The 25,127-nt window shown below is 38.5% G+C and overlaps 1 protein-coding gene across 5 annotated transcripts in view; it reads right to left on the reverse strand.

Moving 5' to 3' along the window:
• The window catches only part of NCOA1 (nuclear receptor coactivator 1), a 251,137-nt gene extending 226,585 nt beyond the window's left edge, over window positions 1-24,552 (reverse strand). For 4 of the 5 annotated variants that reach the window (XM_024764475.1, XM_024764480.1, XM_024764477.1 and 1 more), the window contains exon 1: window positions 24,534-24,552. The gene's annotated coding sequence lies outside the window, so the exon portion shown is untranslated. The remainder of the gene's footprint in view (window positions 1-24,533) is intronic. The other variant, XM_024764476.1, reaches the window with a different exon arrangement.
• Between the last annotated feature and the right edge of the window lie 575 nt (window positions 24,553-25,127).

The following is a 25,127-nucleotide window of genomic DNA, read 5'->3' on the forward strand; positions in this document are numbered from 1 at the left end:
AATACCGCAAAAAAAAAAAAAAAAAAATCTTAAGCCATTAAAATTTAAATATTTATATCTACATTTTATGATCTAGTATCCTATAGTAATTTTATTAATCTGTTAATATTATTCATTTTAAGTCACAATTGTCAGAGATTAGAATCTTGCTTACCTTACTTGCTCCCACATGCAGATTAATCAAATAAAATACAGGTAATGAAGACTATTACCAATGCTTATGTGACTGTGTTATTGCTAAAAAATTAAAATCTGCTATTTTTTTTTTAGACTTTTTCTTTTTTATATTTATTTATTTATTTATGGCTGCGTTGGGTCTTAGTTGTCGTGCACGGGCTTCCTGGTTGTGGCACGCGGGCTCCAGAGCACACGGGATCAGTAGTTGGCGTCACCCGGGCTTAGCTGCCCCTTGGCGTGGCATGTGGGATCTTAGTCCCCCGACCAGGGATCCGAACCCACGTCCCATGCACTGGAAGGCAGATTTTTAACCACTGGACCACCAGGGAACTGGTCAAATTACGGGTGGCCTTAAAAAAATAAGTTAGTCACAGATCCTGAGCCACACAGTTCCAGGAGCCTGTTCATTTGACAGTATGTATAAATGTTTCCTTGCACATACCAAGTGTTTCTAGAGTTGTCCAGAGAAATTGCTGAACCCAATAACTGCTCAGCATCTAGAACCATCTAGATGGTTCACCATCTAGAACCATTTTAGATAATGCTGAAACTTGGTAGAGGAAATGTGGGGAAAGTAAAATTTTCACACTCTTAACAGTAATGTCTAATTGTTAATTAGACATTAACAGTAATGTCTAAATGTAGACATTATTACTTTATTTAGTAATGTCAAATTACTCTTCAAAGTTGAAGAGCCATATACTAATCAACCAGTGATTCCAATCCTATTCAAGCATGCACACGCACACACGCACACACACACACACACACACCCCTACATGCTCTCTGTAAAAACTCACACACGTTCACAAGAAGCACGTTCAAGAAAGTTCACTGTTGCATTGTCTAATGATAAAAAAAAAAATTGAACACTACTTAAAAATCAACCAAAGGAGAAAGGGTAAATAAGCTATAGTGCAGCCATGCAACAGAAAGATGTTGAGGGAAAAAACATACCAAAGAGTCTTTAGCAGCACAGTGTGTATCAAAAGTTGAAAAACATGCAAAACGATTACATTATTTATGGAAACAAATATATTCAAGATAGTGTTTACCTCTGGGGAATGAAGGGGGGGAGAGAAAAAAAAGGGTACATAGAGGGTTCAACTCCACAGTGTTTTACTTCTATTAAAAAAAAATCTGAAGCAAATACAGGAAAATGTTAAGATGCAATTAGGTTATAAGCTGGATGTATAGTACACGGGATGATTTTTCTACTATTCTTTATATTTGAAATATTTCTTATCAATTCAGGATATAAAGAGAACCGGGTGGACTCTATTTAACAAACAGTTAATACCAGACCAAGAGTAAGTAAAGCCAGCAAAGAAGCACCTGTAACAGAAGACTGTTTTCACAAGACCTATTTCCATCTGGGAGTGTGAGAGCCTTATGCACAAATCTAATTATATCCCCAATAACACTACAAAATGGAGGCATTATTCCCATTTGGCAGATTTTAAAAATTCAGGTCAAAGAAATTGGGTGACTTGGCTAAGGTCACAGAGCCAATAAGTCACAGAGAAAAGCCCACATAATCTGTACCTGTAAAGCAACTTTTATAACAACTCTGGTGTATCAAAGGAATGGGACGTGCAGCTTAGTAACTCTTGTTAAAAGGGGAACACTTTTTATTTATAAAATTATTTTTGATTAAGTAAGATTTCTTAATGTAACTACTGCACTATAGTACAACACACTTGTGAACTAACCAACTCCAAAAGTGTCCAAAAGGAAACTGAAAGCCCTTCTGTCACAGACGTTGAGGGTTCTGCTCTGATAAGAGGTTGGACTATATGATCAATAAACTTCTTCCTAATTCTCACATTCTATGATAAGTGCAAAGGATAATACGGTTTTGGTTTAAAAAGAAAACAAAAACCCTCCATTTGAGACCAACAAAATCATAGCACAGGGAACTCTACCTAATGCACTGTGGTAACCTAAATGGGAGGGAAGTCCAAAAGGGAGGGGATATCTGTATGTGTGTGGCTGATATCATTCTGTTGTGTAGTGGAGACAAACACAAAATTGTAAAGCAATCATACTCCAATGAAAATTAGTAAAAAAAAAAAACAAAAAAAAAAAGACCAACAAAATACTCATTAGCAGGGAGTCAAAGGTGAAACTAATGAACTGGCGGAAAATCATATACTAATTAAAACATTACCAAAGTGATGTGAACCAGAAGGTCTTGCTGATGTGTATATACAAAAGATAATGAGCTTTATCTCTACTGCAAAAAAAAAAGTGGGACCTACATTATACCATATAGAAAAATTAACTCAAAATGGATCAAAGACCTAAATGTAAGTGCTAAAACTATAAAACTCTTAGGGGAAAAGAGGCATAAATTTTCATGACCTTGGATTAGGCAAGGATTTCTTAGCTATGACACCAAAGCACAAAAAAGAAAAACAAGATAAACTGGAGTTCATCAATATTAAAAACGTTTGTGTCTCAAAGGACACCATCAAGAAAGTGAAACTACAATCCACATGATGGGAGAATATATTTGCAAATCATTTATCTGATATGGGACTTGTATCCAGAAAATATAGTAGTTCCCCTCATCTCAAGGGTATATGTTCCAAGACCCCAGTGATGCCTGAAACCGCAGACAGTACCAAACCTTATATATACTATGTTTTTTCCTATACATACATTCCTATGATAGAGTTTAATTTATAAATTAGGCACAGTAAGAGATTAACAATAATAACTAATAATAAAATAACAACAATTTTAACAACATACTAGAATAAAAGTTATGTGAATGTGGTCTCTCTCAAAATATCTTATTGTACAAATGTAATGCCTTTTCTACCTTAACTAAGCTCTTATCATGTACTGTGGCTGTAACTTTTGCAGTTTGAGGTGTGACCTCAAAACTAACAAGAATTTCTTTTGCCTTCTTCACAATTTCATAGAAGATTTGTTCTTACTGTAGATCTTCACAACCTCGGCATAAGATTTTTTTTTCTTTCCTTATTAGGTGAAGAACTTTCAGGTTTTTGCTTAAAGGAAGCACTTTACAGCTTTTCTTTTGCATGTCCAAATTGCCAGCATCACTACTCTTGCACTTTGGGGCCATTATTAAGTAAAATAAGGGTTAAACACAGGGACTACGATACCAGTCAATCTGATAACCGAGACGGCTACTAAGTGACTAACGGGCAGGATATTCTGGACAAAGGGATGATTCACGTCCTGGACAGAGTGGGACAGCACGAGATTTCATCACACTACTCTGAACAGTGTGCAATTTAAAACTTATAAGTTGTTTATTTCTGGAATTTTCCATTTAATATTTTCAGACCACAGTTAACCAAAGGTAAATGAAACCACTGAAAGCAAAACCATGATAAAGGGGACTACTATGTGAAGAAATCTTAAAATTCAATAATAAAAAGACAAATAACCAAATTTTAAAGTGGGCAAAAGATGTGAGTAGACATTTCTCTAAGAAAGGCGTACAAATGGCCAATAAGCACACAAAAAGATGCCCAACATCTTAGTCTTTAGGGAGATGCAAATCAAAATTACGAGATGTCACTTCACACTTTCTAGGATGTAAGTGTGAATCAAAAAGCCATATAACAAGTATTTGCAAGGATGTGGAGAAATAAGAACCCTCATATACTGCTGATAGGAATGTAAATGATGCAGCCACTTTGGAAACCAGTTTTGTAGTTCCTAAAGGTTAAACATAGAGTTACTATATGACCCAGCAATTCCATTCCTTGGTATATAACCAAAGGAAAGGAAAACGTATGTCCATCCAAAAACCTGTACATAAAAGTTAATAAAGGCATTATTCATATTAGTCAAAAAATGGAAATAACTCAAATATTCATCAACATCTGAATAGATAAATAAAATGTGGTACATCCACAGAACAGAACATTTGGCCATAAAAAAGAACGAAGTACTAAGGGACTTCCCTGGTGGCACAGTGGTTAAGAATCCGCCTGCCAATGCAGGGGACACAGGCTCTATGCCTGGTCTGGGAAGATCCCACATGCCGCAGAGCAACTAAGCCCATGTGCCACAACTACAGAGCCTGCGCTCTAGAGCCCGCGAGCCACAACTACTGAGCCCGCACGCCACAACTACTGAAGCCTGTGCACCTAGAGCCCGTGCTCCGCAACATGAGAAGCCACCACGATGAGAAGCCTGCACACTGCATCAAAGAGTAGCCCCCGCTCACCGCAACTAGAGAAAGCCCACCCACACAACGAAGACCCAACACAGCCAAAAATAAGTAAATGAAATAAATAAATTTATAAAAAATAATAAAGAAAAGATAAACACGTTTAAAAAACAAGAATGAAGTATTGATACATGCTACAGTATGAATGAACCTTAAAAACATTATGCAAAGTGAAGGAAGCCATACACCAAAGGTCACATAGTATATGATTCAATGGTATTTTTGGGGGGCTGGTGGGGAGTGAAATAGTCTGGTACTAGCGATGATAATTACGTAACTTTACAAATATACAAGCCACTGAATTGTATACTTTAAACGGGTGACTTTATGGTATGTGAATTACATGTCAAAAACAATAATAAATAATAAATGGGAAATCTTTATTGGGAATATCACAATGAAATCCTAGATATTTTGCCATAATAAATATAGTATGGCAACATGATTTCCAAAGTAACAGAAGAAATGGAAGAAGCACAGAACCAAGAAAATGAGTCCAGGTCAAGGCCTGGGGATTTCTGATAAACACATTACCAACATTTAGCAAAAACAAAGCATATATGCTTACACTCTGCATGCCTGGCCCAGGCAGACGTCAGTCATCAATCACAACACCCTCTGCCACGGAACTGGGCATGGCCATAGATCTCTTCTCAACACAGTTCTCCATGTACTCATGACCAATATCATAATTGATAACAAATTACTGAAGGTTAGACCTAAAGGTACTAACTTCACACCTATTTCTTTCTTGGTCTATTACACATGCAATTATTACTGTTCTGCACTTCAATGGTTTTATTAATTATAAAATACTTTAGACACACAAAAAAGGTATTTTGGGGGAAATAATTTTAACATACATAACATACCCACTATCCAGCTAAAGAAATATGACATCACAAATTCAGTTAACGCCCCCCCCACTTTCAATAAATATATTATCCTTTTAGAAAAAGAACTGTGACTATACCCTTGTTCTCTCAGTTTAAAATATCTGTACAAAGCCTATACACATGTCCCTTGGAGTAAAACCAAGACATCACTATTCACCCAGAGACTCTTAAGTAATCTCTGACATGTGACATTTACCACATATAAAACCTCTATCACTGTCAATTTTAACTAGAGAAGGAAACTCTGCCACATGTCAACAGCCATAGTAATGGAAACAGAAGTTAGAAAATGACCAGAGGGTTCTTTCTGTCCAAACTTCTCACTGTCACTTAGCCAAAGGTAAAGACCTCCATTATCCACCTTTCTTTGCGTACTGTCCATCCAGCACACTTCTCATTTTAACATCTATAATATTTTTCAAGACACTTTCACACACAATATCTCATTAACCCTACAAGATAGATAAGGCAGCTATATTTACACCCCAATTTACAGATATGGAAGAACAAAGCAATTAAGAGCACAAGCTTGGAGTCACTCAGGGCTTGAATCCCCGCTTCATTACTTCTCAGCAAAGTGAACTGCAAAATAAGATACCTGGCTTACAGGGTAGTTATGAGGATCAGATTACACAACATATATAAAGCACTTAGCACAGAACCTGGTGTAAAATAAGCAATAAATGAATGGTAGCTGCCGCTACTGTTATTGTTGTTAATTATGCAAGATCAAACAGCTCCTAAACAAGGAAGCCAAGACTGGTCTCCGAGTCTACACAACACTGCATCATTCTCGAATGATCACCAGGAGTCCTATCTGTACAGAGTAGATGCCAGCATTTCCAGGCAATGCTTCCCCTTTCTCATCTAGACACCATGGTGATCATTTTAGGATTTTAAGAATAGAAAGCTAATAGCAATACTCACAGCTGATAACATCACAAAAAGACAACTAGACATTATGTGTGTCTCATAATACCATCTATAAAGTCATCTTTCCCCCTCCCCAAATTAAACTTTAATCAAGCTTCTATATCAAATTACCAATTTATAGGATATACAAGAGGGTAGAGAAACATGTTAAACGAAACAGAAATCCAGACTATAAGAAATTCTATAGGACAAGCTGAAACTGTGCACCTGAGATTGGGACTTGAACCCACGTGTCAGGACTCAAAGCCAGCTTAAACCCAGATTGGGACTTGAACCCACGCGGCCAGGACTTGAACCTGGCCAAAACCCGCAGTCTTCCAACTGAGGTCACACACCTGGTTTCAGGACTTAATGAAGCTCAGTTTCTTATCACAGAAAGAATTCAGTGAGAGACAAAGTGATAGGTAAGAAATGGATTTATTTATAGAGAAACATACTCCACAGACAGAGTGTGGGCCATTTCAGAAGGTGAGAAAGGCCTTGGGAGAAACACACTCCACAGGCAGAGAATGGGCCATCTCAGAAGGTGAGAAAGGCACCAGGGTATGGGGTTGTCAGGTTTTATAGGCATGGGTAATTTCATAGGCTAACGAACGAATGGGAGGAGAATTCCGGCTATTTTAGGAAGGGGGGAAAAGTACTTAAAAGACTTTTCAATCAATCCTGATGTCAAAACAACTTCTTTTTAATTCTCTCCCCAACAAGGCAATAGCATCAGCCCCATTACACCTCTCTGCTTGAGGGAGAGAATATGCTAGTGACATGACCAGAATGTATGGGAATATTTTAGGCTTTGGGACATTTCCTTTTTTCCCTTGTACATCAATAAACTGGCATTCTGGTTTTTAAAAGAAAGACAGTAACACATATAGCCTTTACTCTTTCTATGCTCCTATGGCAAAAGTCTTATTCTGAAGCGTACTTTTAAAGACTACAGGTTTACAAGTTCTTAAAGTGATCCTCCCCCCTCAATCCCACCCCCCAAATCTACAAGAGAAGGCTGAAGCAAAGGTCAAGGGAAAAAACAAACAAGAAAAGTCAGGAGGAACACTTTTGTAATTGAAGCTTAAAAGAAAACCCACACCATCAACAGGATTAGCTGTCAACAGGAACGTTCCCAGAAGTAACCCATCCTATGATGCGATTTGAGATATCTTAATGAAAATTATAGCACCTCCCTGTCATCAAGAAGCAGCCAGCTTAAGGTAAATTAAATGAAAATTCATCTGACGTTTCAACATGGGCACATGCTATAATGAAGATTACTTGTTTATTTCCATATTATTCTAAAAAAGATTTGAGACAGCTCACAGAATGCATTAGAATTAAAAAGAAAGAAGTCGGTGCTCTGTGATGACCTAGATGGGTGGGACGGAGAGGGGGTGGGAGGGAGGTCCAAGAGGGAGGGGATATATGTATACACGTAGCTGATTCACTTCCTTGTACAGCAGAAACTAACGCAACATTGTAAAGCAATTATACTCCAATAAAAAAAACTCCGTTAAAAAATAATAATACATCAAAAATAAATAAAATCTACTTAGTTTTATTTAAAACAAACAACAAAAAAGAAATGACAAGAATGGGGCAAAGAGAAAACGAGGGAGGAAAATAAAGTCAGAGGTAAGTTTATCACACGAACTATGTGCCACAAGGTCCTATACAGTTGCAAGGGAAGGGCTGCACAGCTGACTGAGCTACCTTGCAAAGAGAGAAATACCATAGGTTATAAGAGTCACGATGACTATGTAATACAAGCAAATCAGCTGGTCAAAGGAAGTGCAGCTTTCCTGGTACCCAGACCTGGGAAAAAAAACTTACTACACATTTTTACATGGGTTCTAATAATGATAATAATGATTAAAAATGATGATTTTTTTTACATTCTTTTTACATGGGTTCCAATACTGATGATGATGATGATAAAAATGATAGCAGCTTGAACTATACATTTAAAAATGGTTCAGATGGTAAATTTTATATTATGTGCGTCTTACCACAATAAAAAAAAGGGGGGGAGGGGAACAACAGCTGCTCATTTTCACTGCATGTGTCCTGGGCCAGGCATGTTCTAAGCATTTTATATGTTTAAGGTCACAAAATTCTCACAACAACCTTGTAGAGGTAGGTACAATTATTATCCCCATTTTATAGATGAGAAAACTGAAGCACCAAGAGGTTAAATAACACACAACTAGGAAGTAGCAGTGCCAGGATTCAAGCCCAGGAAATATAACTCCAGAGCCCTAACCATTATATCACTCCTCTTCCACAATGTTGCCTCCCTTTTGGGCAAAAGCATTTGCCATCAGCTAAGAGCAGTATTTGTCCATCAACTCTTAGCTCATTTTGTGTTGTCTTTGTACTCCAGATCACCAACTAATAGTCATAGTAGTAGCAGTAGTTACAACATCAACAAGGGCACTGAGATAAAGGAGATAATATCCTCACAAGAATTCTACAATAAGAGGCGTACTAAATTTTATAAAACTGTCTGTTTTAAATGCCCTCAATCAAGGTTTATTGCATTACACCAAATAACAATTCTGTAAAAGTAACTCTACCCCAGTCTAAAACAATGCAATCAATATATGTAGCTCTCTGGTATTCTGGCTTGATTCAATCAAAAACTGATTGTTTCTAAAGCAATGGATTGACTGTGTATTATTTAAGCAATTCTCAAAGAGTCCTGTTTCTGACTACGAGGTTTCTGATAAGAATTGGGCTGCAAAGTAAGTGAATACATACTTGCTGGAGTAAAGCTATTCTGTACTGCCAATTACAGGTAAACTATACACTTTCATAGTCAATCAAGTACAGAGTTAGGTTAATATGCTCTTAGGAAAATTAAGGAACCTAACCACTAAAGATATCTAAGTATGCAGCCAACCCACCTCTCCACGGGGGTGAGCCAAGAAAATAGTTTCTTATAGGGCCAAAATTTTCTTCTCAAAGTGGTTCTGATCCAGCACCAATGGACAAATGGTTAACTGAGTCCCAAAATTCCAAATCACAATGATTTGGACCTGGAAAATTCTCCAAATGAGAGTTTCTCAACTTTTAGCTCAGCCATAAAATCACCTCAATTAAGTACACATAGACTATCCAATTGAGACATGTACCCCTTAGCTAAACAAAGTTATATAGGCAGCTATACAAAGTTATCAGGCATAAATCAATTAAATATTCAGGGATATCTGTAAATAAATAAATAAGATGTGAGTTTTGGATTAGTAGATATCTCACATCTTTCTTTTTGAAATATCTAGGTAACAGGGTCGGCTGTTTACCAAGACCATCCCTAATTAGTATAAAAACTACATCATAAGTATAGTATGGCTAGGAAGCAATTAAAAAAGACAAGAGGCCCAAAAGGAAAATGAAAAAAGTATGAACAAGAGAGTCTTAGGGGAAAAAATCCAATATACAATAAGTATCTGATAAGATGATCAACTTTATCAATAGTCAGGGAACTTCAAATTACAACAATGCTTTATACCAGTCTCACCCATCAGATAGACCCAAAATAGAAATGACTGATAATATCCAAAGCTGATAAAGTTAGGGGAAAGCAGCAACTATCATACACTCTTGGTGAAAGCATAAAGTGATATAGCCTTTGTAATAACATTTTGAAAGGACATCAATTTTTTAAATAGACATAACCATTAATTCCATAGGTGTGTTCTCAGACACCTGCAAAAACAAGTGCAAACTGGGACATTTACCAAAACATAGATTGCAACAGCAAAAAACTAGTTTTTAAATGTCTATTAAAAGAAAGATGGTTAAAAATACTATAGAATATACATCTAATGTAATGCTATGCAGCATTTTATGCAAAGATAAAACAGCTCCTTCATGTTTTCATGTTCTGACATAGAAAGATTCCCATGATATTAAGTTTTTTAAAGCCTATAACAATTCAAAAAGTATGATCCCGTGGGTAGTGGGGAGGGAAGAAGAGGGACAGCTGCCAACAGAGGTCTGAAATGGTCAGGACTCTTTCAGTTCTGAGAGAGAAACCCAATTCAAACTCACACCAGCAAGTCAGGCAACTGAGTAACTCATTTAACTGGGAAATATAAACTAGATCTACTTTAAGGTTCAAGTGGATCCAGAGGCTCCAATGACTCCCCATGCTCACACATGCGAGCATGTGAGAATGTGTATGACTGTGCATTTTTAAGTGTGCCTGTGTGTAAGAGAGAGTTGGTCAGCTCTGCTTCAGTCTGTATGTTGGCCTCATTCTTTCCCACGGCACATAGGCTTCCTTCATTTGGCCAGGCACACTCTATGTCAGCTTAGCAACTCCAAAGGAATGAGCCTGTCCCTCATCCAATATCTGTTTTTCAATCTCAAGGAAGGGGTCTGAACCTGCTTTAGTCATATGGCCATCCTGCAGCAGTCACTGTGTCCAGAGGAATGGAACATTATGACAGACCAAGCCTAGGTCACATGCTCACCCCCTGGCCAAGGGGTAGGATACTGCAACCTGACAAGGAGGTAAAGGAAATACTAGACAGCCTAAATCTATACAGCCTAAATTACCAGCTATCATATGATTCACTACAGAGACTTTCACCTTTTAACTCTACGTACTCCCATTTCTTGTAATTTATTATTTGAATATAGTCATGTATTATATATGATTTGTTTTTTAATTTAAAAAGGAAATAATTATTAGAATGCCGTCAGAAAGAAAGCCTAAGGTCTAAAATGTTCAGTTTAGGGCTTCCCTGGTGGCGCAGTGGTTGAGAGTCCACCTGCCGATGCAGGGGACACAGGCTCGTGCCCCGGTCCGGGAAGATCCCACATGCCGCGGAGCAGCTGGGCCCGTGAGCCATGGCCTCTGAGCCTGTGCATCCGGAGCCTGTGCTCCGCAACGGGAGAGGCCACAACAGTGAGAGGCCCCCGTACCGCAAAAAAAAAAAAAAAGTTCAGTTTAGAATTAAATTGAGGAGAAAATAAGCCTCATGTATAAATAACGATGGAGGCTTCCTAGTCCTCCACACTTGGCCAACATTTTAACCACTACCCAACGGTCCTTATCAAACCAAGTATTAAAAAACAAACAAAAAAATGGAGGAAACAGATTTTAATTAATTAGCAATATGTTGATAAGAGGGAGGGAAAAGAGCTCTAGGGACTGTAAAGAGAAATTTTATGAAATCCTCAGAAAACAAATGGCCTTCAACAGTATCTGAAAGCCCTTTAAGCCCCCTCTCACTTTTCTCACCTTATAATCAATCTTAAGAGTATACGTACAAATATTCTGGATCCGTTTTACTGAAGCCAAAGAATCTCTTTCTACCTGTTTCAAATACCTACTCTAAAGATGGTAGCAAACCATCTAAACTAAAACAATTTATAATACCTACCCCTAAAGTAGAGACATTAGTAAAAATGTCTCCTTTAATTACCCCAAGAGCTACCAGTCAAGACTACAAGTTCTTTTCACAAATAAATTTAATAATAAAATCCCTATTTATACTGACACACAGAAACAATTCTTCTTTACTTCAGTGATTCCAAGTAGGGCCTACCAATTCTAGTATTCATCTCTCTGAATAAAGCCAATTCTGCTATAGTGAGGCAAAGACATTTACTGCTCACTGAATATTCATTTCTTGCCCACATGCCTGGCTCCGTAAGTAGTGCCCTGTGACTTCTTTTGGCCAACGGGCTATAAGAGGAAGTGACGTGGGTCACTTCAGGGCCAAAGGCCTAGTAACCAAGGAGGCTCCATGTTCAGATAATGCACCAAACATATGTACTTTATTATTCAACTACAGAACCCTTTTTTTCATATTCCATGGGATGATGCTATAAGCATCATTTCAAATCCTAGAAATCTAACTGAAATTCCATTTCCTCCAGGAAGCCTACCCAGAGCATGCTCCTGGCATCATCAGTAACACACTTATATGTATACTGCAGGTAAAGAACTAAGAAAAGCACTGTGGTACTGGCAGACAACTAGTACAATAAATGGCCTATACTTTCTATAATGTACAATGTGGTTGCTGAGAAAGGACACATGTCAAAACAGAAACAAATATAAATGATAATAAATAAATTTCAAGTGAGTGCTAAAAACAGTAAGTGCTAGAGGAGTTTCCACATATCTCAGTTAGCAACTAAGTAAGCTAGTTAGTTATATACTCCCTTATGACATCTTTTATATTATTTTTTAATTCATGTATGATTGAAAGCAAATGAGACTCCTTATAAGGATCATTATCTCCCTGAAGGGCAGAAACGCTAAAGTATAACTACTTCACGGTGCCCCATACTAACCATTCAAACAACAATTATTCAATAAAACTTTATTTTCTATTGAGAAGAATGTGTTGAAAAATGAAACAGAAATGTAGTATTCCTCAAGACATAAGGAATTTGTGTCTCCGGCATGGCTAAGGAGAGAGCTGAACGAACACAAGCTTTTCTGTTATCCATGGCAAGTGGAGCGCTACACTGGAAAACAAAGAGTCACCAGGTTACCCCAGACTTTTGAACATAGCCCTTAACAGCCAACTTCTTATGCTGTAGGACTACATGCTCTCCAAGCAATATCTGATTTCCAATTCAATTTCCCAAATACCCTGAAGCCGGTAAAGAGGATCCCTAGATATTATGTATGAGTATTCCAGGCACACATTAAAAAAAGGCCTATTTCTCTAAGTACATTAGTAAGTAGTATCATGATTTAATCAAGATGACTTGCCAAACATTTTAATATCTACATGCATAAGACATTGCAGAGGACAGAATATAAACATGATCCCCTTTGCCATTCTCATACCCTAATTTGGGAGACAGGACACATGAAAACAAAAAAATTCCACGGAGTATAAAGGCAGTATAAAGTGTCAAATTAATAATAAGGAAAATAAATATTAAAAGAGTTCAAAGAAGGAAGGGATTATTTTCTAATTTTATAGTCTGAACACTTAACAAGCAAGGTGGAATCTGAGCTGAGCTTTAAATGATAAATAGAATTTCAAGAGGTATAGACTAGGATAAGGGAGAACATTCCAAGGAAAGGAATTATAAAGGAGTGCAAACAGAGAAGCCCAAGGGATGTGTTAGGGACAGTAACTGACAATTTTACTTTGAACAGTTTATTGGGGGAGACCAGTGGGAAATGAGACCAGAAAAGCAAGTTGGTGCCAGACACTGGAAAGCTTTAAATGCCAGGCTAAGGAACTTTATCTTGACAATGATGAGGAGCCATTGAAGGGTTTCAACAAAGTAACACAGTGAAAAGCAAAATTAGGATCATTCCAAAACAAAATTTAGGACAGACTGAAGAAGGAACTCACTGGGGACAGTGAGACCTCCCTGGGATACTATGGCAAATATCAAGCCTAAATTATCAATAGAATGATGACAGGAGAAAAGGAATAGATCTAAAGAGCTGACAGAACTTGGGAAGTGTTTTCAGCATATGTCAAATCAGACCTTAAGGACTCTAAAAGGCTGAGATTCAGATGCTACAAAGAGGTTAAAGCCACAGGAACTGTGAATTCCAGCCTACCCAGCAGGGTCTCCCAATACTTGAATTGATGCTGGGCTCTTCTATACATATATTCATTTCTATCTCCACACTCATACAAAAGATCCACTCTTTTTCACTGGGATTTGGGGGAACAGAGGTGGGAAATTATATATAAAAGCAGCCAAGTGACGAAGGCCAGGTAATTGTGCAACAAACAGATAGGAGCTCAAACATCTGTAAAGGCCAAAGGCATTGCAATCACATCTATTGCAAAATGGAAAAACAGACTGCAAATCCAGTCCTACTGTGGGCCTGAGTAATGACATAAGATATATCCATTAAACTTGGCAAGAGAATAAGACTGCATGAATGGAGTTATTGAGGTCCCAGTCCTTAAAAAAAGAGGTTCTTAACCTCTGGGGAGGTCATGGACCCTTTTGGGACCCTATGAATTTCTCTCCAGAGAAATGCACAGACTCATAGAATTTTGCATATACATAATTTCAGAATGTTCACAGACACCCCCCGCAAAGCCTATCTAGAGACTCTTAGTCCATGAACTCCAAGGGTTCTTACTTAAAAACCCGTCCTAAGCTTGGTGATTAAGAACTGATTATCTGTTGTAACAAGCATGTTGACTGGAAATGATGTGACTCAATAGGGCACGTACAATTATTAGTGTGTTCTATGTAATATTAATTGTATATGTTACACAATGGGTATCTATGTGGTAAAGAATGGTATGTACGGTGAACCAATTATCTATTATGCAACATTAACAGTTTAATGGACGTGCTTATGTGCATGGGGTAAATAATGTATGATTATACACAGTATGCATTATGTACGATAAAGCACGTATGTGTGAGTACATTATGACTGGGTAGATCACCGAATGCACAACATACATAGCAATGGGATAATTTAGAATATATTCTTTTTTTTTTTCCTTTGCGGTACGCGGGTCTCTCACTGTTGTGGTCTCTCCCATTGCGGAGCACAGGCTCCGGACGCGCAGGCTCAGCGGCCATGGCCCACAGGCCCAGCCGCTCCACAGCATGTGGGATCTTCCCGGACCGGGGCACGAACCCGTGTCCCCTGCATCAGCAGGCGGACTCTCAACCACTGCGCCACCAGGGAAGCCCTAGAATATATTCTTAATACTAGCATAGCACATGATAATGTTTCACTGTTCGTGTGTAATTTTTCAAGGAGTAGTTTAAGTAGAATTTCAGCTTTGGGTGCTGGTGCTGGAGCTTCTTTTGAGTCTTAGGGAGAAGTGTTATTCTCCTTTTCTGATTTATAAGACCGGAGTAATAAATATATTACAGAGAAAAAAAAAAAATCCTTCCTACAAAACAGTGATAACTATTCTTATCATATACCCCACAGTTAAAAAGGTTTTGAATAAGAAGCCATATATGTACATTTATTTATAATGTATATACATTGCCCACTAGACCAATAAATTATGTGCCTTATAAAGAATACACAAAAATGGATATGTAAAAGAATGACATTTATTATAATAAAATAAACAATTTTTAAACATTTAATTTACCTATTGATGACACGGCTTTATGCTCTCCCTAATAAATATTGTTTTTAATACTACCACCATTTTTGGTGAGAGTAATGTGATGAACACTATTATTTTAAAATTTTGCTTTCATATTTTGTAATACAGCAACTTAAAATGTTAGCTCTAAATTCAGTTCATTTTTATAATAAGTAACTCTTTTATTTGGTTTTAATGGTCATCATAGCCAAAAAACATACTTCATAAAGATGAGTATAACCAAAGGGAAGAACTGCATCACTTGCTGTACTGAATAAAACATGAATTTCAATTTTCAATCCTCTTCACCATTTATGTAAAAGTTTTTGCTAAAATTCAGGTAGTGCATTTCCATATTTCCTGATGACAATCAGTTGTTCTTACTAACTCATCAGATAGTATTGCCTTTTTTATATTTTCAGTAGATGGGCCCAAAACCACTAAAATGCGTCTCTTACAAGGTCTTCATACAGGTTAGAAAATTTGGTTTTCAAGTTCAAGTGTACATATAAAAACATTCTTAAAGTTTTAACATCATTTTCAGCAATTAAATCCAATAATGATGGAAATAGTCCCAAATATACATTTTCAATAACCTCTCTCCAAAACACTGAATTTTATTTTGTTTTGAAAGGTAGTTACTTTTTGAGTCACTGTTAAGAATTTACCATCATCCCAAAGGGACAGATTTAGTGGGTTTATTTTCATAAATATCTGCTAGGTAGTATACTACTCACAGACACTTGTCAGAGAAAAATGTCAGCAAATTTTGGACATTTGTATTTTTGTGAAAGAAAAATTAATAAGTCATCTTTAAATTAGACAATTCTTAAGTCCTTTACCTCAAGATGACCAGTTAACCTGTATGAAATATTTTATAAAAAATCTGCTTGGTGACTCCCTACTGTAATACAATATATGTTTAGTCTACTATTTAAAATAATAAATCTAAAAATGCAATTACCCACGCTCTTATAAACTATAAAACATCACAGCAGACTGAAAGTAAAGAAACTTTCTAACACACCTCTAATATTTCTCTGATAATTTTATGTAAACCCTACTGTAGAGACCACTGCTCTAAATGTGCCTGGGCTCCCAAGGGTCAAAGCTCTCCATGAGTCCCTTCCAACCAATTTCCCTGGCATGCTACGGAAGTTCAAAGGAGTTATCTTTAAAGGTACTCTAATTATATTGTACCCATCTCTGAATTACTACCAGTTGGCAAAAGACACAACTGCAGTACATTCTATGACATCAGCTGTCTTCAACACTGTTCCCTCAGTGTAATGTTGGTTAGCAATTCAGTCAAATAATAGACAGGGCTAGAACAAGGTCCAAGACTCTTCATGACATATCCTGCCTTAAATCCTTTTTGGAACATGGCAGGGCATAAATAAATCAGTAAAATAAATCATGAAATATATTGAGCCAGGGGCTTTTACCTTGTATGACCAATCTAACTTATACAGTGACACATATTTACATGAGGAGCTGACATTTTTACACTTGATAAACAAGTCCACTGCATCATCTTAATAATTCCAAATGATAACACACTGTTTAAAGAAATACCTACTGCTTTAAAAAATTTTTTTTTAATTTTTAAAAGCATAAGACAGTGAAAAAGATTTTGTACTAACTTCTATCAAGAAAAAAAAAGTATGTTCTCAAATATACATAAAAATGCGTAAGTTCCCAGTGTGGTAAGCCTTACATATGGAATCATTTCAAAAACTATGAAAATATAAGATTTGGGGTGTAAAACCCGCCAAAAAAAGATCCACATAGATTTGGAAAACTGGCACTTCTCATTTTCATCCAGATCTACAAACTTCACCGTTCCTGACCACCTCCCTCCATTAAAATCATTCAGTGTCTTACAACTGCACCTAGAACATCTGGTTCCCTCTCCCACTTCAGCTGGTGCCACCCTCCCACTTGCACTTTCCCCCTTTATGATTCCCGAAATAACCCCAAGCGTCTCTGTCCTTTCATCTTTGCTATTTAATCTTCCTGAATATACTGCTCTCCTCCCCCTCACTCACACAGAAATCATCTCCTGCCTTCAATGTTCCTGTTCACCACGAAGTCCACCATGAAACCTGCCCCTATCCCTTTCAAATGAAAATAGTTGCTCACTCTCCTGATTCCTCAAAGTACTATTTCAGTACCTCTCCCACAGCACTCATCACATTTAATTAGTAATATAGGTATCTGTGTGTCATCTTATCACCTCTCTTGGGTCATCATCTCCTTACGGACAGGATCTATATCTTATCATTTAACTTCCCTATCTTTTAACACGGCACCTTGAACAAAGTAGGTACTCATATAACTATGTCTTGAATGAATGATTGAGTGGCTACTTAGAAATTCAATTACAGACTTCCTGTACCATCTGGAATGGGGAGGGAGGGAGGACTTAGACTTTGTAGAACAAATATCTTTTCCCTGGTTTCCTCCAAACAAACTCAGCGAAGTAAAGCCAGTATTACACATACAGGTACTTTCAAAAGGCAAGGACATTTCCTCCTTCAACTATCTGGTCAAATATGGCATGATATCTGTATATATGCAAACATACTCTCACAATAGAATATCTTCTACTGTTAAACAACCAAATCTATGCTTGATAATAAAAGCATGTAAATGTTTTAACCATATAAGCAAACTAAAAATGTAAGATGTAATATATTAAAGCTATAAGAATAAGACCAACCATTCAAAATACAAGTGGAAACACAGAGCATGACCAAGCAATTTATTCCAAATGAAAAAATACCCTAAGCTTTAGCTATTTAAATACTAACAAAACATGAGAGGCAGAATTTTATTGCTAAGAATCCAAACCAACCATTCAAAGATAAGCTTACCTAGACAGAAGCACCAAAAAATCAACATTACTAAGGTACAAAGGTGAGATCAGAAACAGCACAAAAATCTTAAAGTGATACTTTCATTAAGTAGCTGGTACATCCGCTCCTGGATCATCAGAAAGCAATGGAGATGGCAGCAGTCTCTACTGCACATGTAGACAACAGAAAGGAGTCCAGAAAGTAACAGAGGGTTACAGTGTGGCCAAGTGTGGGGAGCACCTTGGAGAGAAGCCAATTTAGAGGTATGCTCGTGATTTCAGGTCAGAAGACCTGGACTCAAATGTCATCCCTAATACCTACACAAGCTGTGCAATCTTATACCAGCCACTTAACTTCGCTGAGCTGCCTTTCCTTGCTTATAAAATGTAACATATAGAGCAAGCACAGTACCTGAGTACACTGTGTCTCGGAGACAGTCCTCAATAAATATTTGCTGACTCTGAATGAGGGCCATACAAAAAAAGCCAACATTTCTCTCCAGGCACTTTTGTACTTTTTGAGACAGCAGCCTTAATTAATTCCTGATTAATACCTTATTACAATATTTGACAATTTTTGGCCGAAAAACAAAAATATGCCTTTCCTACTAGCTTACACATTACTCAAAATCTTACTAAAATTATTAAAATTTTAAATCTCTTTGTAATAACTTTCAAATACAAGAAGTAACTCTCATAAAGAAGACTGGGAGCCAAATACCTGGGTTCTTGCCCAAGTAAAGACACTAACTATGTGACCCATGAAAATTACTATATTTGTCTGGCCTTAGTCTTCTCATCTATAATATTAACAAGGTTGTTCCAAATCACCATTAAGGGCCCTTTGCTCTAAATGTTGTGGTTCATGCCGTCTCAAGGATTTTCTAATCTAATTAGGAAAGCCAATTCAACATACACTAAAAAGAGAAACTCTTCCAAAAAAAAAAAGAAGAAGAAGAAGGAAAGGAAGAAAAATTTATTATACAGAACAAACTGATCCTTAAAAAGCTAAAAACAGGGGTTTCCCTGGTGGCGCAGTGGTTGAGAGTCCGCCTGCCCATGCAGGGGACGCGGGTTTGTGCCCCGGTCCGGGAAGATCCCACACGCCGCGGAGTGGCTGGGCCCGTGAGCCATGGCCGCTGAGCCTGCGTGTCCGGAGCCTGTGCTCCGCAGCGGGAGAGGCACAACAATGAGAGGCCCGCGTACCGCAAAAACAAACAAACAACAAAAAAGCTAAAAACAGAACTACCATATGACCCAGCAATCCCACTCCTGGGCATATACCCAGAGAAAACCATAAATCAAAAAGATACATGTACCCCAATGTTCACTGCAGCACTATATACAATAGCCAGGACATGGAAGCAACCTAAATGTCCATCAACAGAGGAATGAATAAAGAAGATGTGGTACATATATACAATGGAATATTACTCAGCCATAAAAAGGAACGAAATTGTGTCATTTGCAGAGACGTGGATGGACCAAGAGACTGTCAGAGAGTGCAGTAAGTCAGAAAGAGAAAAACAAATATCATATATTAATGCATATATGTGGAATCTAGAAAAATGGTATAGATGACCTTATTTGCAAAGCAGAAATAGAGACACAGACGTAAAGAATAAATGTTCGATACCAAGGAGGAAGGGGTGGGGTGGTGAACTAGGAGACTGGGATTGACATATATACACTACTATGTATAAAATAGATAACTAATGAGAACCTACTGTATAGCACAGGGAACTCTATTCAGTGTTCTGTGGTGACCTGAATGGGAAGGAAATCCAAAAAAGAGGGGATATATGTATACGTATGGCTGATTCACTTTGTTGTACAGCAGAAACTGACACAGTAGTGTAAAGCAACTATACTCCAATAAAAATTTTTTTTAATTTAAATGAAAAAAAAAGAACAAACTGGGTAATCGATGCTAAAGAACTGTGATAAAAATCAAGCTTTCTAGAGAACGTACCAGCTTTGACTGTTCTTGAAGGTCAAGAGATAAAGGAAAAAGGAATACAATTTAAATAAAGAAACGAAGCATGTAAAATCAAAGAAGCAAGATATCTACAAGTGATTATAATACTTTCTTCACTTGTATAGCACTTTACAGTTTACAAAGCATTTCTGCATACGCCATCTGCAGCAAATTTTCTGGAATGAGAAATACAAGAACAGTTTAAATGATTTACATTTGATAAATTTGTCCAGAGAGTCTCCACTAAAAACAATAACATCAAAAAATATTTCAGCAAAGAATTTTTTCAACATTTATATGTAGGATGAAGTAGAGAGGCAAATGCATGCAGGCAAACAGCTATAAACCTACAAATCACAGAATTTCAGCACAAGAAGAAATGTGAATTCAGACCAATATGCACATCTAATGATAAAGAAACTCAGGCCCACAGAGTTCATGTGATGCTAGTTACTCCATGTGCAAAATGACAGGAGGACCAGACTGCAGAGGCAGAACTAAAGGGGGAAATGCAAGAAACTGCAAAGAAAAGAATCAGATAATCTGATGATGGATTAGGCAGTGATGTGTTTAGGTTATGGAAATGTAGAAAACATTATTAGAGTCTTAACTACCTGCCAATCATTATGCTAGACATATCTTGTTATTTAATACAATAAGTTAATTTAAAGGTCACAACAATATGAGTTTAAGTATATTATTCCAATTTTAAGCACGAAAACCTGAGGTTTACTGTGGCTAAATAACTAGCCCAAGGTTACATCCACTAAGTAAAAGAGCCAGGGCACCATTCCCGTGTCTGAAGTCAAACATCCATTCTCAAAAGCAGCTTAAAAACTGCCTCAAAATTACAAGGCAAAAATGAAGTAGCACTCTGGAAGCATTAGATAAACCAGTGTTATTAGACTTCTGGCCCTGTTAATAGGTGTATTTCACTTCTGTGCTTGCACCTATTGTTATGGATCTCATCTGTCTGTTCCCAGTGATCAGGTCCAGGACTTCTCAGTAAAGCCCAACTTCCCACCCTCCGCACTAAAACATACCCATGGGGAGAGATTAGATCAAAATATATCTAAGATGAGGGTGACTAGACTGATTAATGTGAAGTCTTCTACAACTCCTCCAGTGACTATAGCTTCTGTTTTGGCATAAGCTATTTATCTTCAAAATATGATAACTATACTAAGCTTTTCTAAAAGCCTGTCATTTCAAGGAGCCTCAAAAATACTGTGTTGCAGATGGGGGAATGGGGGAGGAAGCATGGATTCAACAACCAACTCTACTTGCATTTCTAGAACCGGACTTAAATGTTGGTGTCAGTGTTTTGTAATAATTCTTCTTATTCAACCATGTATCTTGCAGAAATATAAAATAATAATTTATGTTAATCCAAATACTGTGCACCCACAAAACATCATCTGGAATTCAACTAAAGGAAAAAACCTGCATCTCCTCCTTAAACTAAGCAACCAAGAATGGTACACAGTTGCCATTAGGCCATTTTATGACCTCTGACCCCATATGTTGAGAGAGAGGCGCAAAGTCTAAGTAAAACACAAAGAAGAGAGAAAGAAAGGCTTGAAATGACTAGACCTCACCTCCAATGGTAAGAAAAAAGGTTAGAGACCATAAGGTCCATCCTTAGTGACCAATAACCAAGAGCTAAGCTACTGGTTAACCTGGGAGAGAAGCAGTGAAGAAGTCCTTTCCTACAGTCTAGTCTGTCCAACTCATAGGAAAGTTGTACAAGGTGGGGAGAAATTTGTATGGTTCTGCAGCCCAAAACTGGATATAGTGCTCTGTCATTCAACTCCTGAAACACAAGCACTTCACCCAATCCCACACTCTTCTGCACCTGATATTTGGAAGTAATGTAAAATGGAGCCCACCACATGTTTCTGGACCTATGCTAGGAAAGCAGCTGATGGCCCTCTGAGAATTCCTGTGATTATCACAGGCAGAAAGTAAAAATCACTGCCAAGACAATAATGAGAATCCTGGAGATCTCCTCGCCCCATGACTTAAGAAGATTCTACTCAGTGGTGTGTGTGTGTGTTGACCTCCCATACTTGCCCTAAAATGAAAGCTATTTTAGGCCATATGGTTTAAGACCAACCAACCCCAAAAATATGCAACATATTCAAACAATGTGGAGCCCTTGGGGGATAGGGCAATAAAGACAAACTTAAGTAAGGAACAAAGGTAGTATGTAAGAGAAGTTATGTGAAATCGATGAGGACAGAGATGTCCTTTAAAAAGAATTATAAACCATACTCTGATATACAGTCCAATAGAGAAAAGATTTTCAAAGAATGTCCAATATCCTTTCTTCCCCACTCCACCTTTCAGCACCTCTATACCACCCTCAACACCTACTCAACATTTAGTCCTGGTGAAGACCAATCACTGGATTAGCAGGATCAACGGTACATGCAGAGAACATTCCATCCTGGGAACAACATCTTTAAATTATTTAGGCTTGTTTAGCACCCTTCTGTATAGAGTAAAAGCATGAAATTTTGCCAGTGCTTTCACAATATACACCAGTCAGCACCATAGCAACCCAATCCTCTGCCCACCAAAAGATTAACACATACAAAGAAAACAGGAAATTCAACAAAAATTAAAGTTTGACCCTGGACTCCATCAACAGTTAAATTGTCTTAAATAGTGGCAGTATCTTTATACCACACCCACTTCATGCTACCCTTACAGCTTCCTGGCATAAGCAAGTTCTTGGTATTATACAAACTGCTGCTTCTGTTTCCAGCCCAGATTTCTAGAAACGAAACCCTGGAATTGAAGGAGAAAGAAAAACAAATGTTGGCAGAAAGAGGCAGGAAAATGCATTGTCTATATAATCCCAGTTTAAGTGGAACAATCACCATTAGTTCCATCAAGCACTTTTTTTCAATAAAGCCACTTACCAAAAATGCAGATCTAAAATACTCCCTTGGCTTAAACCACACAAAAAGTAATTTAAAAGACACAATCCTACAGATTTTTTCAGAAGGAAATGAGAAAAAGATCAACTATAAACTATGTAAAATTCAAATTCTGCACCTTAAAATTCAAACTTCATTGTGAGTTAAATAGATGAAATAAATAACCACTGCAAAATGTTTACAAAAATCAAACTAAATGCCTGTTCTTATAAGCAGCATCCCTGCATTTTCTCTCCAAACCATATATTCCCTATTCAGGCCCCCCTTTTGATCCATTGTTCCCAAAGGATAAAATCTGAATAAGAAATAGAGGGAAACCATTTCCAACGCTAGTTCACAAAACCAAATTAGACCCTTCCACAGAGTACACGAGATAAAAAAGAAACACTTGCATCTGTTTATGACATAGTTCAAGGAATGCCCATTTATTAAGCTGAATCAAACCTCACTGCTACTTTTAACCCAAAACTATTTCTAGTTCAAGAGCCAAAAGACCCAAGCAAACACTCTTTATATTATTCTCAACATGAAATCTGACCCCCTTCCTACTACATCACAGCTTCTGTGAAACAAGCTGAGAGGCCCCTTTGGCCAACTTTTTTTTTTTTTTTTTTTTTTTTTTTGAGACTAACCTTCAACCAATTCCAAAACTGAAGACAAACCTCAAACAAATTTAACCCCTGAACTCCATCCCTTCAGCTGTACAGTATAATCTAAGCTTCACCGCAGCAATGTTTTACACAGACACTTGAAGATTTCTTAATCACTGAAGTGAAAGCCTCAGCCCTCACAAATCGTCGCCACAGAGATTACTCTTGGCATTAACAGAAGGTGCTGGGACTGCAATTCACTCCAGAACCCTTCATTCACCACCATCATGCTCAGCATTAAAAATTCACCGTCTCAAAAGAAAAAGAATGTCACCTTCTCCACAAGGACACCTGCCTCTTCAACACCTACAGTGAACGAAGAGAGCCCAGCCTGAAAGGCTAAAAGATCCTCCAGCTTAAAGTTTTCCTCCCCACCAAACTGCAGCCACAGCAGCACGGACTCTCCTTGTCACACATACAGGCTTTATTGTCAAACCCTCCGTCTCCCTCTAACATCGTCAACCAAGGCAGTGTCTAGTCTATGGGAGTGACTGCTTTAAAAACAAAAAACAAAAAACAACACAGCTGGGTAGTAAGAGCAGGGACCCTGGTGTCCGGTTTCTCCATTTCTCTTCCAAGCGACTAGGGAATGGCTCGAGTTCTGTCGCTGACCATTAACCCATCCCACTTCTCAGTCTTCCAGCCAACATGTTTGCTCCCCTTTCTAAATCCTTTCAGCAGAATCTGACGAAGGGGACCAAACCCTAAACATAATAGGAAAATCTCACTTATCCATCCCGTTCCTGCCTCCGAAATCCCTCGTCTGGAGAAAGGTAAAGCAAGTGCGCGGGGGTAAACAGAAGCGCCGTCGGAGGCTGCGCTTACAAGAAGACTCGCCACGGTCATCCCCATTTCGCAGTCCCGGCAAGCGAGACTCAGAGAGGTTACCAGGCTTGCCAAGGTCACCGCGCTCGCCGGGGCCGAGGGGCGCCCGCGCCGACTTCCGGCTCCCCCTCTCCCCGGCGGGGAGCGCCCGCGGGCTCGGGGCGCCTCTACTGCGCTGCCCCTGCGCCCTCCGGCCGGCCGGGCCTCCCCGATCCGGTGCACGCGAACTCCGACGGCGCTCCGGGGGCAGCCAGCTCCCCGCCCGCCGGGCAGCGAAACGAGGAGTCGCCCCGCGCCCTCTGCCGGCCGCAGGCCCGAGGGAAGGCTGCCGCGGTCCCGCCCCGGCCCGCGTCCTAACGAAGTGTGGGAAAGGAGGCCCTAACTCTTCCCCCTCCCCTCGGGGCGTTCCTATGACTGCTGCCGGGAAGCCGCCTCGAACCTCTGGATGCTTTCAGCTAGGCCGCCCGGCCTGCAGCCTCCCGCTGGCTTGATCTGTCCGGGAAGGTGTGGAGCGGCGAGGGGCGCAGTAGACCCGGGTGGAGTGGGTTCTGGCCTGTCCCTCCGCTAATTTCTTGTATTCCTTTGAGCGAGACA

The sequence above is a fragment of the Neophocaena asiaeorientalis genome, unplaced genomic scaffold (genome assembly GCF_003031525.2).
Source record: "Neophocaena asiaeorientalis asiaeorientalis breed wild unplaced genomic scaffold, Neophocaena_asiaeorientalis_V1.1 scaffold345, whole genome shotgun sequence".
Classification (NCBI taxonomy): domain Eukaryota; kingdom Metazoa; phylum Chordata; class Mammalia; order Artiodactyla; family Phocoenidae; genus Neophocaena; species Neophocaena asiaeorientalis.